Source organism: Quercus lobata, chromosome 5 (genome assembly GCF_001633185.2).
Source record: "Quercus lobata isolate SW786 chromosome 5, ValleyOak3.0 Primary Assembly, whole genome shotgun sequence".
Classification (NCBI taxonomy): domain Eukaryota; kingdom Viridiplantae; phylum Streptophyta; class Magnoliopsida; order Fagales; family Fagaceae; genus Quercus; species Quercus lobata.
Window position 1 is genome coordinate 61,988,352 of NC_044908.1, and position 9,676 is coordinate 61,998,027.

A 9,676-nucleotide genomic window follows, 5' to 3' on the forward strand; every position below is an offset into this window, starting at 1 on the left:
TCAATGTTCTCACTTCTTACAATTCATTATAATAAGATCTACTTAATAAGTTTCCCGTGATGAATGTTAATAATGTAATATGGACCATGAAGACTGCTTGTTCTAGGGTTCAGTCTGGCTTCAATCATTGGATTACCCTAATACTACTTACTAATTGAATCGATTATGAACATCTTATGATCTTAGGAATGTGAATCTCAACAAGGCTTTAAACTGGTGTAAGAGGATTTATGGTTCTATACAGCCAACTTCATGTAGTTGGGTTGAAAGCTTAATTGACCTTCATTGTACAGGAGAATAAAAACAGTTTACTTTCATGTACAACTTATCCTAATAAGTAGTCTGATTACCAGTATTCTCAGAAATTTTGAATTGATATGACGTACATTATTTGGACAATCCTTGCAATGTCTAGTGTACCCTTGCCATGTTAGGGTTTTGGTGTCAAAAGCATTTATCTTTTTTGGCATTGAACTTGTGAATTGAAATCACAATTTTCAAGTGGAAATCGTAACTTTAAGTCACGAGTTTAATTTATTGTGTGTACTTTGTATGCAATAGTGTGTGTACACTAGTTATTACCCTTTAGAGTCAAGTGAAGGGGTTGGAACTTGGAAATCTTAATTATAGGCATTTAAGGATGTCAAAGGAGATTACAATATATATTAATTGCTAACTGAGAGTGCATCCATGCGAATATTATTTTCGTTACATTCCTCCTACCCATCCCAATCGATTTATTACGTAATGTACATAAGATATAACCTTGTCCCAATCAGGAAAAAAAAAGCGTCAAATTATGAGTTGTCTTTCAACTGGGAGATGTTTCTAGGCAATGTTGGCTGCTCCCATACAAAATACCCAGTACCCACACACTACTATAACGAACCCTCTTTTTTATTTTATTTTTTAGGTAAATAAAACATTTTATCAAAAACATAAAATAAGTAATACAAATATATTCCCCTGGTACACAGGCAGTGTATAAAGGGGGGAAAAAAAAATTATACGTAAGTACATAAATCTAGAAGGGCAGGGTTTATTGCACACACATTGTGCACTACAGATTTTTCCCAATCTAGAAAGTCCAAAAGTATTATACTGAACTCTCATATCGAGATATTTTCCGTATTGTTAGAAATTAGGATTCACTTTGGAGCCTCATATGCATGGAGAAGTATATTAGAGGCAGGAGTAGATGGAGGATTGGAAGCGCAGTTAGTGTGAAAGTTTATGGAAGACAGGTGGTTGCCAACTTCAGCTTCATTCAGCCTTATCAGTTATCACACCAGGGAGGTCAAATTGAAATGGAAAGGAATTTCTTAATTCCTAATCTGATATGTAACTGACCCAAGTGCACTATATCTATTTTGCACACGGTTAATTCTATTAATCACATGTGACTTTACGCTATACAGTACTGTTACTAACAGGAACACTTTCATGCTGTTCTGTTTCACAAGTGACCAGCCTCTGATTTGAAATGCATACAACTATACAAGACTCTCCACTCATTAGGCTCTTATCTCAGCAAAACCGAAGTGCACCAAATAAAATATCAATCACAGGTGATGCAATCTTTCACTCGTAACTGAAATAACTGAAATAACCATTCCCTATGAAATCATTATCTTGGCTCTCTCTCTCTCTCTCTCAAAAACTTTCCATATTTCTGCACTGATCATTCTGTCCTTCATTTCCCAACAAACAAACACTTTGTCCCTCTCAAAAGCTTTTGTAGAGATATCAATGGCTAACCAAGATCAAGTCATGATTGATCTCGATTTTTCCAGTGTTAATGAGTTGTTTCATTACATGGAAACATTGCATACACAGACTAGTGAAATGATCATGTGTCTTCAGTCACTGCAGAAGAATATACAAGACTCGAGAAAGAGGTTCATTGATTCTCTAACAAAGCCTTACTTTCAAGAAGAAGAAGTTGTCAGATTCAAGGAGACCTCAAATGAGATTCAACCTGTATTGAAGCGTGTTAGTGATATTCGTCTTGGAGATGACGAAGATTTCAAATTTTCAACCCTGCAGGACAAAGCGGTGATGCAGCAATGAGGGCCAAGAGGCTGTTCTTTGGATCAATAGTGATGAAGGCCTTTGAAGATATGATGGGGTCGGACTCATTGGTTAAAAGATTGGAACAAGATTTACACATAACAATAGCTGCAACAAGAAGTGGTGTGACATTCAAGAAAAAAGAAGGTGGTGAGGGTTCAGAACAAAAGTTGCAAATACTGAGGCGTAATTGTGAAGAAGGATTCAAGAAAGAACAAGAGGGTGGGAGGAAGAGTTTGAAGGAGTCCATAAAAGAGTGTAATGAATCTGATAAAGAATTTGGGGTTCTGAATGCGATAAAGGTTCAAGCAGTTGAAGTTGGGATTGAGCTGTCTCGTTTGATGTTTGATTTCGTGTTTATGATGTCTGGGAACAGAAAAGATTGGAAGTTTCAAATCTGCACTCAAAGGTCTTAGTATTGAAGATGTGGTGATTAACAAGATTATCAATTTACAAGAAACGGATAAAAATGATGAACCAATGAAAGGAGAGTGGGCTGGTATAGAGCTCTCAGAACTAGATCAAAGCAATCAGAAAAAAATCTCGTACAGAAGAAGCCCCATTGATGACCTATTTGATAAATTCCTCGAGCAAGCTCTAGATCTACTCTGTGATCAATTCACTGTGCTAGCACTGCATTTGGAATCTATTATGTGTCATCCACTTCTTCCGGAATCACAGGACTCGATGAATGTGGAGCAGTCCACATTCAAATGTGGTCTCAAGCAATCTGAAGAGATGCTGATCCGTATAGGGGAGGATATTAATAAACTGAAAGCAATGTTTTCATCCAATCTACAGTGCAAGGACTATAAGATGACTAACATTTTGAATTTTGTGTAGTCTATGATAGTTGAAGTGTGGAATCAATCAGAATCTTCTTTCAAGATGGAGTGAAAGGTTTAAGGCTCAATTTCCCTGCTTTTGTAGTGTCCAAAGCTCTCGCGTAAAGGTTAAGAAGGTGTGAAGGTTAAACAATGATAGATTAAATATAAATTTCTGTTCTTTTTACTGATTTGATGTTGTGGGATTTTTTTAGTTTTGTTGGTAGTAGTACACACTGCTTGTCTGTTGTTTGGTGCAGAGATGTAAAAGACCAATTGTAGTTGGGAAAATGGATAGAATCTGTAACTATTGCCAAATAAGAAATTTTTTGATAATGGTAGATAGTTGATGAGGAATTTGAGTTCTGGTTTGCTCCCTCCCTTATTACCTTGTATTTTGCTCAATATCCACAACTTAGTTGAAAGATTGAGTGAACTCTTGTAAAGGGTACTTGGATTCATTTTTTTGTACTGAACTTAAATGGGAAGATTGTGTGCAAATTTGGGTCATTTCAAAGAATATAAAAAAAAGTGTCAAACCTATCTCATTTTCAAAAATGTGAAAGAGGAGAGAATATGGTTAATATTCTATTAGTTCAAGCTTTTATACTTTATAACAAGCTTAAGCTTGAACATTATTTGTAGGCTCGTATCAAGCTCAAGCCAAGCTTGAACATTCTACTTTTGTTGTTGAGTTGAGCTTAATCATTCACTGCTTAACAAAGCTCCACTCATTTACAACCCTACCTCATGTATTCTTGAAATGAATACACAAAATGCATCATTGTACATCATAACTCATAACTAATTAGGATAATTACATATTACCCACTTGTAGTTTAGCCCAAATTTAACTTACCCACCTGTGGTTTCATTTTTGATACTTTACCTACCTGAGGTTACTTCCGTTTAGTCTCTGTTACCCATCTCTGTTAAAAAAGAAGGGTAAATAAGTCTTTTTACACCCATTTTATATCTCTCTTCCCCAAAAAAAAAAAAAAAAAAAAAACAACAACAACAACAACAACAACAACAAAAGACAAAAGAAAAACAAGATTAAAATATGGTATTAGTTTCTCACCATTCACAAACATGAAGAACATACACCCAAAAAACTAATACAAATCAAACTAAGCAATACCATCAAAGTACAAACCATAGATCTATCAAAATACAACCCCAAAAATATAGCACAACATTTGATCCCACATTTTATACCAGATTGGCTTCAAAATTAAGCCCACAAAAAAGAGTCACAAATTGCTAGCAACACATTGAAAATTAACATGCAGAGAGAGAAAAATCACAGTTTCAACTTCTCTGTTGGAAGAAAAAGAAAGAATGAAAAAAAACTTAGAGAACTTTCATGGAACTTAAGAACAAATGAATTCAAACCTAGGCATATATTTGAAACCCCAATTTCAAATCTAGACATATATTTCAGGACTTCTCAAACCCAGAAAAATTAAACTCAAATCAACCACTCCACAGATCTCAATCCCAAGACCCATGGCGAGCTGCTTCCCACAGCCCCACAAACCTAGGTCCACCCACAGCACCTTTTTATGTTATCCATGGAAATCGATATGTCAGGTTCAATATATTACGTGGAAATAATGTATATATTTCCAAGGAGGGTTGTCAGAACAAATGGGTATTAGTCGTTTTTGATAGTTGATAAAGTTATTTTTATGTTGGATTTTACTAATGTGTGCCCTTACGTTAGTAAAATCAATATATATATATATATATATATAGGGTTATATTATCGAGTGCTCTTAAAATATTTGTTAATTGACAATTTTAGAAAAATTTAATACAATTTTTATGAAAAATACAAAAAATTATTAAAAATATCTTTTTTTTTTCTATAAAAAATTTCTAAAAATATTTCATAAATCAAATTCAAATATTCATTTCTCTATTTGATTTAAAAGCATTGATTAGTCATTTATTTTTGTGTAAACAAAATTTTTATATTTTTAAAATATAAATTCGTTTAAAGCGGTTACAATCAAATCTTATTCATTACTTAATTAATGCTGCAGCCTTTATTCTTGTTGCAAACCTAATTTGGATAATATCTTTTATGGGTCATTCTACTGTACCCATATATTTTTTTGGTGGGTACGGTTTCTGCTAAAATCAGAACCATAGATTTTACTTGCTCTAATCCTAGCCGTTATTTTATTTTAATGAAAAACCTGCTACCGTTCAAGCGGGTTTAGTATAAAAGCCAAAAAAAAAAAAAACACAGTCTCATACTTTTTCATCTGTGCCCTCGACTCTCTCACGTTCTCCTCTCTCAAACTGCTTCTCTTCTCACTTGGGTGATCTCTATCTCTGTCTCGTGGCTTTACTCACCAATGAAGGTTTCTCAAAAAGATCAAAATCACTTTGATATAGTGGAACTAGAAGGTTAGGATCAAATCCCTAATTCCATAAAATATGCGAAATCTCTTAATTGCCATGGTTGTTTTGTTTTCCCAAATTCTTTCTTTGCTTTTTCGGAAGCAACACAGAAATTGAAGATGGTAGACATTGAGAGTTCATGTATTATCTACACTTTATAGGTTTGAACCGATTTGCTCTCTTCTTGTTTGTTTTTCCAGATGGCTAGTCATGTTTATTATATTTGGAATTTTTAGGACTGGAGTCAAATATGTTGATCATGTAGCAATTAAACTTTGCAAGCTCAATTTGGTTGTATACAGTATGTTAGAGCTTCAGTTTGTTTTTGCCAAGTACAACTATAATTTTAGTCCTTATTTTTTAGAAGAGTAAATTTCATCTTAAATTGGGTTTGACTTCTAAATGGGAATATATATATATTGCAAGGCCAGGGCTGCTCCCTTCAAGGGAATATATATGGTTCAGTTGGAGAAGTCATGCTTCAATGTAATATTATGCTTCAGGCTATATTTGGTGCGACGTGCTTTTATGTTGGTCAATGAAATGAATTTCTTTGGGTAATGATTGTTTATTAAGAACCTAGTTTAATCTTTTGGATCTTATTTGATACAAATAGGTTTTTTTTTGGCTTGGACTTGTTGTCCATATATGCTATTGAATTCTTGATAATTAGGCAGGTGGCAGAACAATTGATGATTATGCATGAAGAATACTTGCATAGAAATCAATAGGTCTCAGCTGTAAGTTAAAAGATTTTTTCTCAAAGCAGAGAGGTAACCATAGTTATAGCCATCAGAGTAAAATATTCTTTACTTCATGTCTTTGCTATGCATCTTCTTATGTCATATGGAGCAAAATTTCATTCTTTAAGGTTTCTTTTTGTTAAAAATTAAAGAAGTTTTGATGCCGTGTTAGAAGATTCAAGTTACAATGTAAAATAAGGGGTTGAGACTGATTATGTTTTGAAAGTATTGAATTTCTTATGGAAACAAGGTCGATTGGGTTACACACATATTTGGCTGATAAGTCCAACTTTTTTGATCTCTTAACGATTAATTACATGTGTTTCTTGATTAATTTTCCTAGTTTAGTTGATGTGTTTTTCATCATCCTCTCATTCTTTTTTCTTTTTTTTTCCCCTCTTTTTGTTGTATACAATTTTCATTAGACAACACTAGTATTTATAGAGGTAGAGAGTTAACATGCACTAAAGTGTCATATTGTTCAACCAATTTTTGGGTTCATTTTGATGATAGTAGGTTCTAAAATAAATTTGGTATATCCTATGTCACTATGAAAGCTGCTTATTGGAAGACCAAAGTTAAGTTTTACTTTGTGTTTTTGTTCTTGCAAATAAACTAGTTATACTATTGTTTTTTTTTTTTTTTTTTTTTTTTTTTTTTTTTTTTTTTTTTTTTTTAATGAAGAAAAAAGAAAAGGGGGCTAGTTATATTTGTCCTCTATGGCAGGAGAGGTAAGTTTGATTTTTTATTCTGCTATGTTGTTTATTGTTTGTGTGTGGGCTGCTGTAATATCCTGACAAACTATATTGTTAATTAATGAGGATTATGTACTTATTCAATCTTTGGAAATCTGATTTACTTATTTTTATACATAATTCCTTGAACTTATAAGATTCAGCTTTGAAGAGTGTGAATATTAATTTTCATGTGCTGATTGAAGCTAATTCCTTGTTTTAAGTTTTAAGTTTAACCCTAAATGACTACACGAAATTGTAATTGCAATGACTGAGTTCTATGCTGCCTTATGGCTGCCCAGGGGTATTTTGGTTACTTAATTAAGAATGTTAATGCAAGTAAGAAAACCAAAGGATGGCTTGTTAATACTCTGCCATTTGGTTATTTAGAAAATGTCATTTTAGAAAAAATCATTTACTTTGAATTTGGTAGACAAGCTGTAAAAACCTAATGAATTATTAAACCCTTGCAATTGAATTGAATGTGTTTCCTTTGTTATATGATTGAATATGAATGTGAATATAATGATTTTTCTTTGGTTATGTGAATCATGTTTTTTGATATATGTATCTTGTGTTTGGGGAACCTCTTTGAGGTAGGATTAGGATTTCCTTGATTTTGAGAGCTAGGTTTTCTATATGTATGTATAAGTTTATGCTAAGGTAGAATTAATAGTAATAAGCTTTGATATTTGGTATAGGTATTACCAGCGCCCAAGTCTGAGCTCCTTCGACCTTAGGCTCTTGATTCATCTGCTTTCAGGTAAGGGATAAGTGATATGAGTATTTAGTAAGTCATGAGGTTATTTCAAAAAGATTATTATGCACTAAAAGGTTTTGAATAGAGATATTGCATACAATCATGTTTTAGACAAAAATATGTTTGTGATGCTTACAAAATCTAAAGTATATAAAATAATATGCACGAAATTAAAAGATGTTCTCCTATCTGAACATCTATAAAAATGAAATGCTTTGGTTTACATGCATTCTTATTAAATTCTCATGTAACTTACCCTTATTGAGCTATTTAGCTCACTCCTTCCACTTTTTCACTCAACAGGTTTTATTTTGGAGCAGAGGGATCCTTAGTTGAGTTTTGGGAGGAACTCGTTTTAGCTTTAAAAGTATAGCCCCTGTTTTGGAAGTTTGATGCTTAGCTTTGTAGTATTGTGTATTTTAGAATCCAATGAAAGTTGTGTACTTTAATATATTAAGAGATGTATTATGTGAAATTCCGAAATTGAATAACTAGTGGATTAAGTTATCCCTTGGAGTACAATGTAAATGCTCTGAATATCAAGTGAAAAATTATATATTAAAGTAAAGAAACAACAATGAAAAGAAAGAGGAAAGCTTTTTGTTTAAAATTTTAGTTGATTCTTGTTAATATCAGGTTCAAGCTTGATATTAACATGCTGGTCATGGTCACAAATTTAGGTATTGGGTTTGGGTCGTGACAGTTGCATTTACTTCATGCACCTTTTTTCAAGTTCAGTATCAGTCAAATCAACTTCTAGACAAAAACATCAAAATTTGTTGAGTTCTTCCAATTTTCTGTTTGTAGCAAGCCTTTCCTTCTCCTTCTAAAGAGGCAGCCAAATCATCCAAATTCCAACAATAGTGATTAGCAGTTTGAACTTTAAGAAATAAGCTTCTAGGGTTTAATGATTGCTTTGGTTGTTTTAATGAGTTGGCATGCTCCTTGCAAGGATAACTCTATCTGGGATTTAAAAAGAGGGCATGGCAAGTGCTTGAGGAAATTTCTAATAGAATTTCAAATAGGGATTTCTCAATTCAATTAGTTATATGATAAATTCATATTTTGCAAGCTCAAGTTTTTACTAATAGCAAATTATTAGTTGGTTATGATGACAGATTTTTAGTTATCATTTTGTGAATTGGGTTGTCAATGGCTTTTTCATTACCTCATGTATTTATTAAAAAAGTTACTAAAATTAAAATGTAGAAGGTTTAAGAAAAAAAATAATTGGAAAAAATATTTTATGATCTTAATTCCAAATCCAAATCCAAATTTAGGTATTCCAACAATAGAATTTCAAATCCTTCATTGTATAAAAATACTCAAACAAGGAATTTTAAAATCAATGGATTTCAAATCAAGGCATTTAAATCCATTGATTTAAAATCCAAATCCAAATGTTGCCATCTAAACACAACCCTAAGGTTTTTTGTAGGAATTTCAAAATAAAACTTAAAAAAACTTAAAATCATAAGGTTTAGGTCAAAACTAGGGCACTAAGTTGTGGTACTAACTACTAAATATATTAGTTAAAACAACCTCCCATAAATGCGTGTGTGCGTGCGTGCAAAATAGGTTTTTTTAGATAACTTATCATTTTTTAAATTTCAATAAGTATACAACAACTTAATGACAAAAGAAAATTTATAAGTTCCACTGAGAATTTTAGGGGGGGGGGGGAAGCAAGTAGAGTGATTATATAATATATTTTTTTTTTTTTTGTCATTTTGGTCTTGCAAATAAAGGTTTTAGGAGGTATTTTGGTCATTTTATAGGTTTCTAAAGGTAATTTGGTAATTTTTTAGGTTTTAGGGGTATTTTAGTAATTTTTTAGGTTTTAGGGGTATTATAGTCATTTTTTAGGTTCTAAGAGATTTTTAATCATTTTCTAGGTTTCAGCCTTCAGGGTCATTTTGGTCATTTTTAGGTTTCACGGTCATTTCTGTCATTTTGTAGGTTCTAAGGGTATTTCAGTAATTTTAGAGGGTTTTAGGGGGGTATTTTGGTCATTTTATAAGTTTCAAAGGTATTTCGGTCATTTTTTAGGTTTCAAGTGTATTACGGTTATTTTTTTAGGTCCTAAAGGTATTTCAATTATTTTTTAGGTTACAAGGTCATTTTAGTTATTTT

The 9,676-nt window shown here is 32.3% G+C and overlaps 1 long non-coding RNA gene across 2 annotated transcripts; it reads left to right on the forward strand.

Annotated features, from left to right (window-relative positions):
• Positions 1–5,171: 5,171 nt before the first annotated feature.
• Positions 5,172–8,078, forward strand: LOC115992718. 2 transcript variants are annotated; one of them, XR_004092631.1, is made up of 3 exons: positions 5,172–6,079; positions 7,485–7,546; positions 7,847–8,078. It is a non-coding gene; the product is annotated as an uncharacterized LOC115992718 (long non-coding RNA). The 2 variants fall into 2 exon arrangements; XR_004092632.1 differs by having other exon boundaries at positions 5,172–5,312.
• The last annotated feature ends 1,598 nt before the right edge of the window (positions 8,079–9,676 follow it).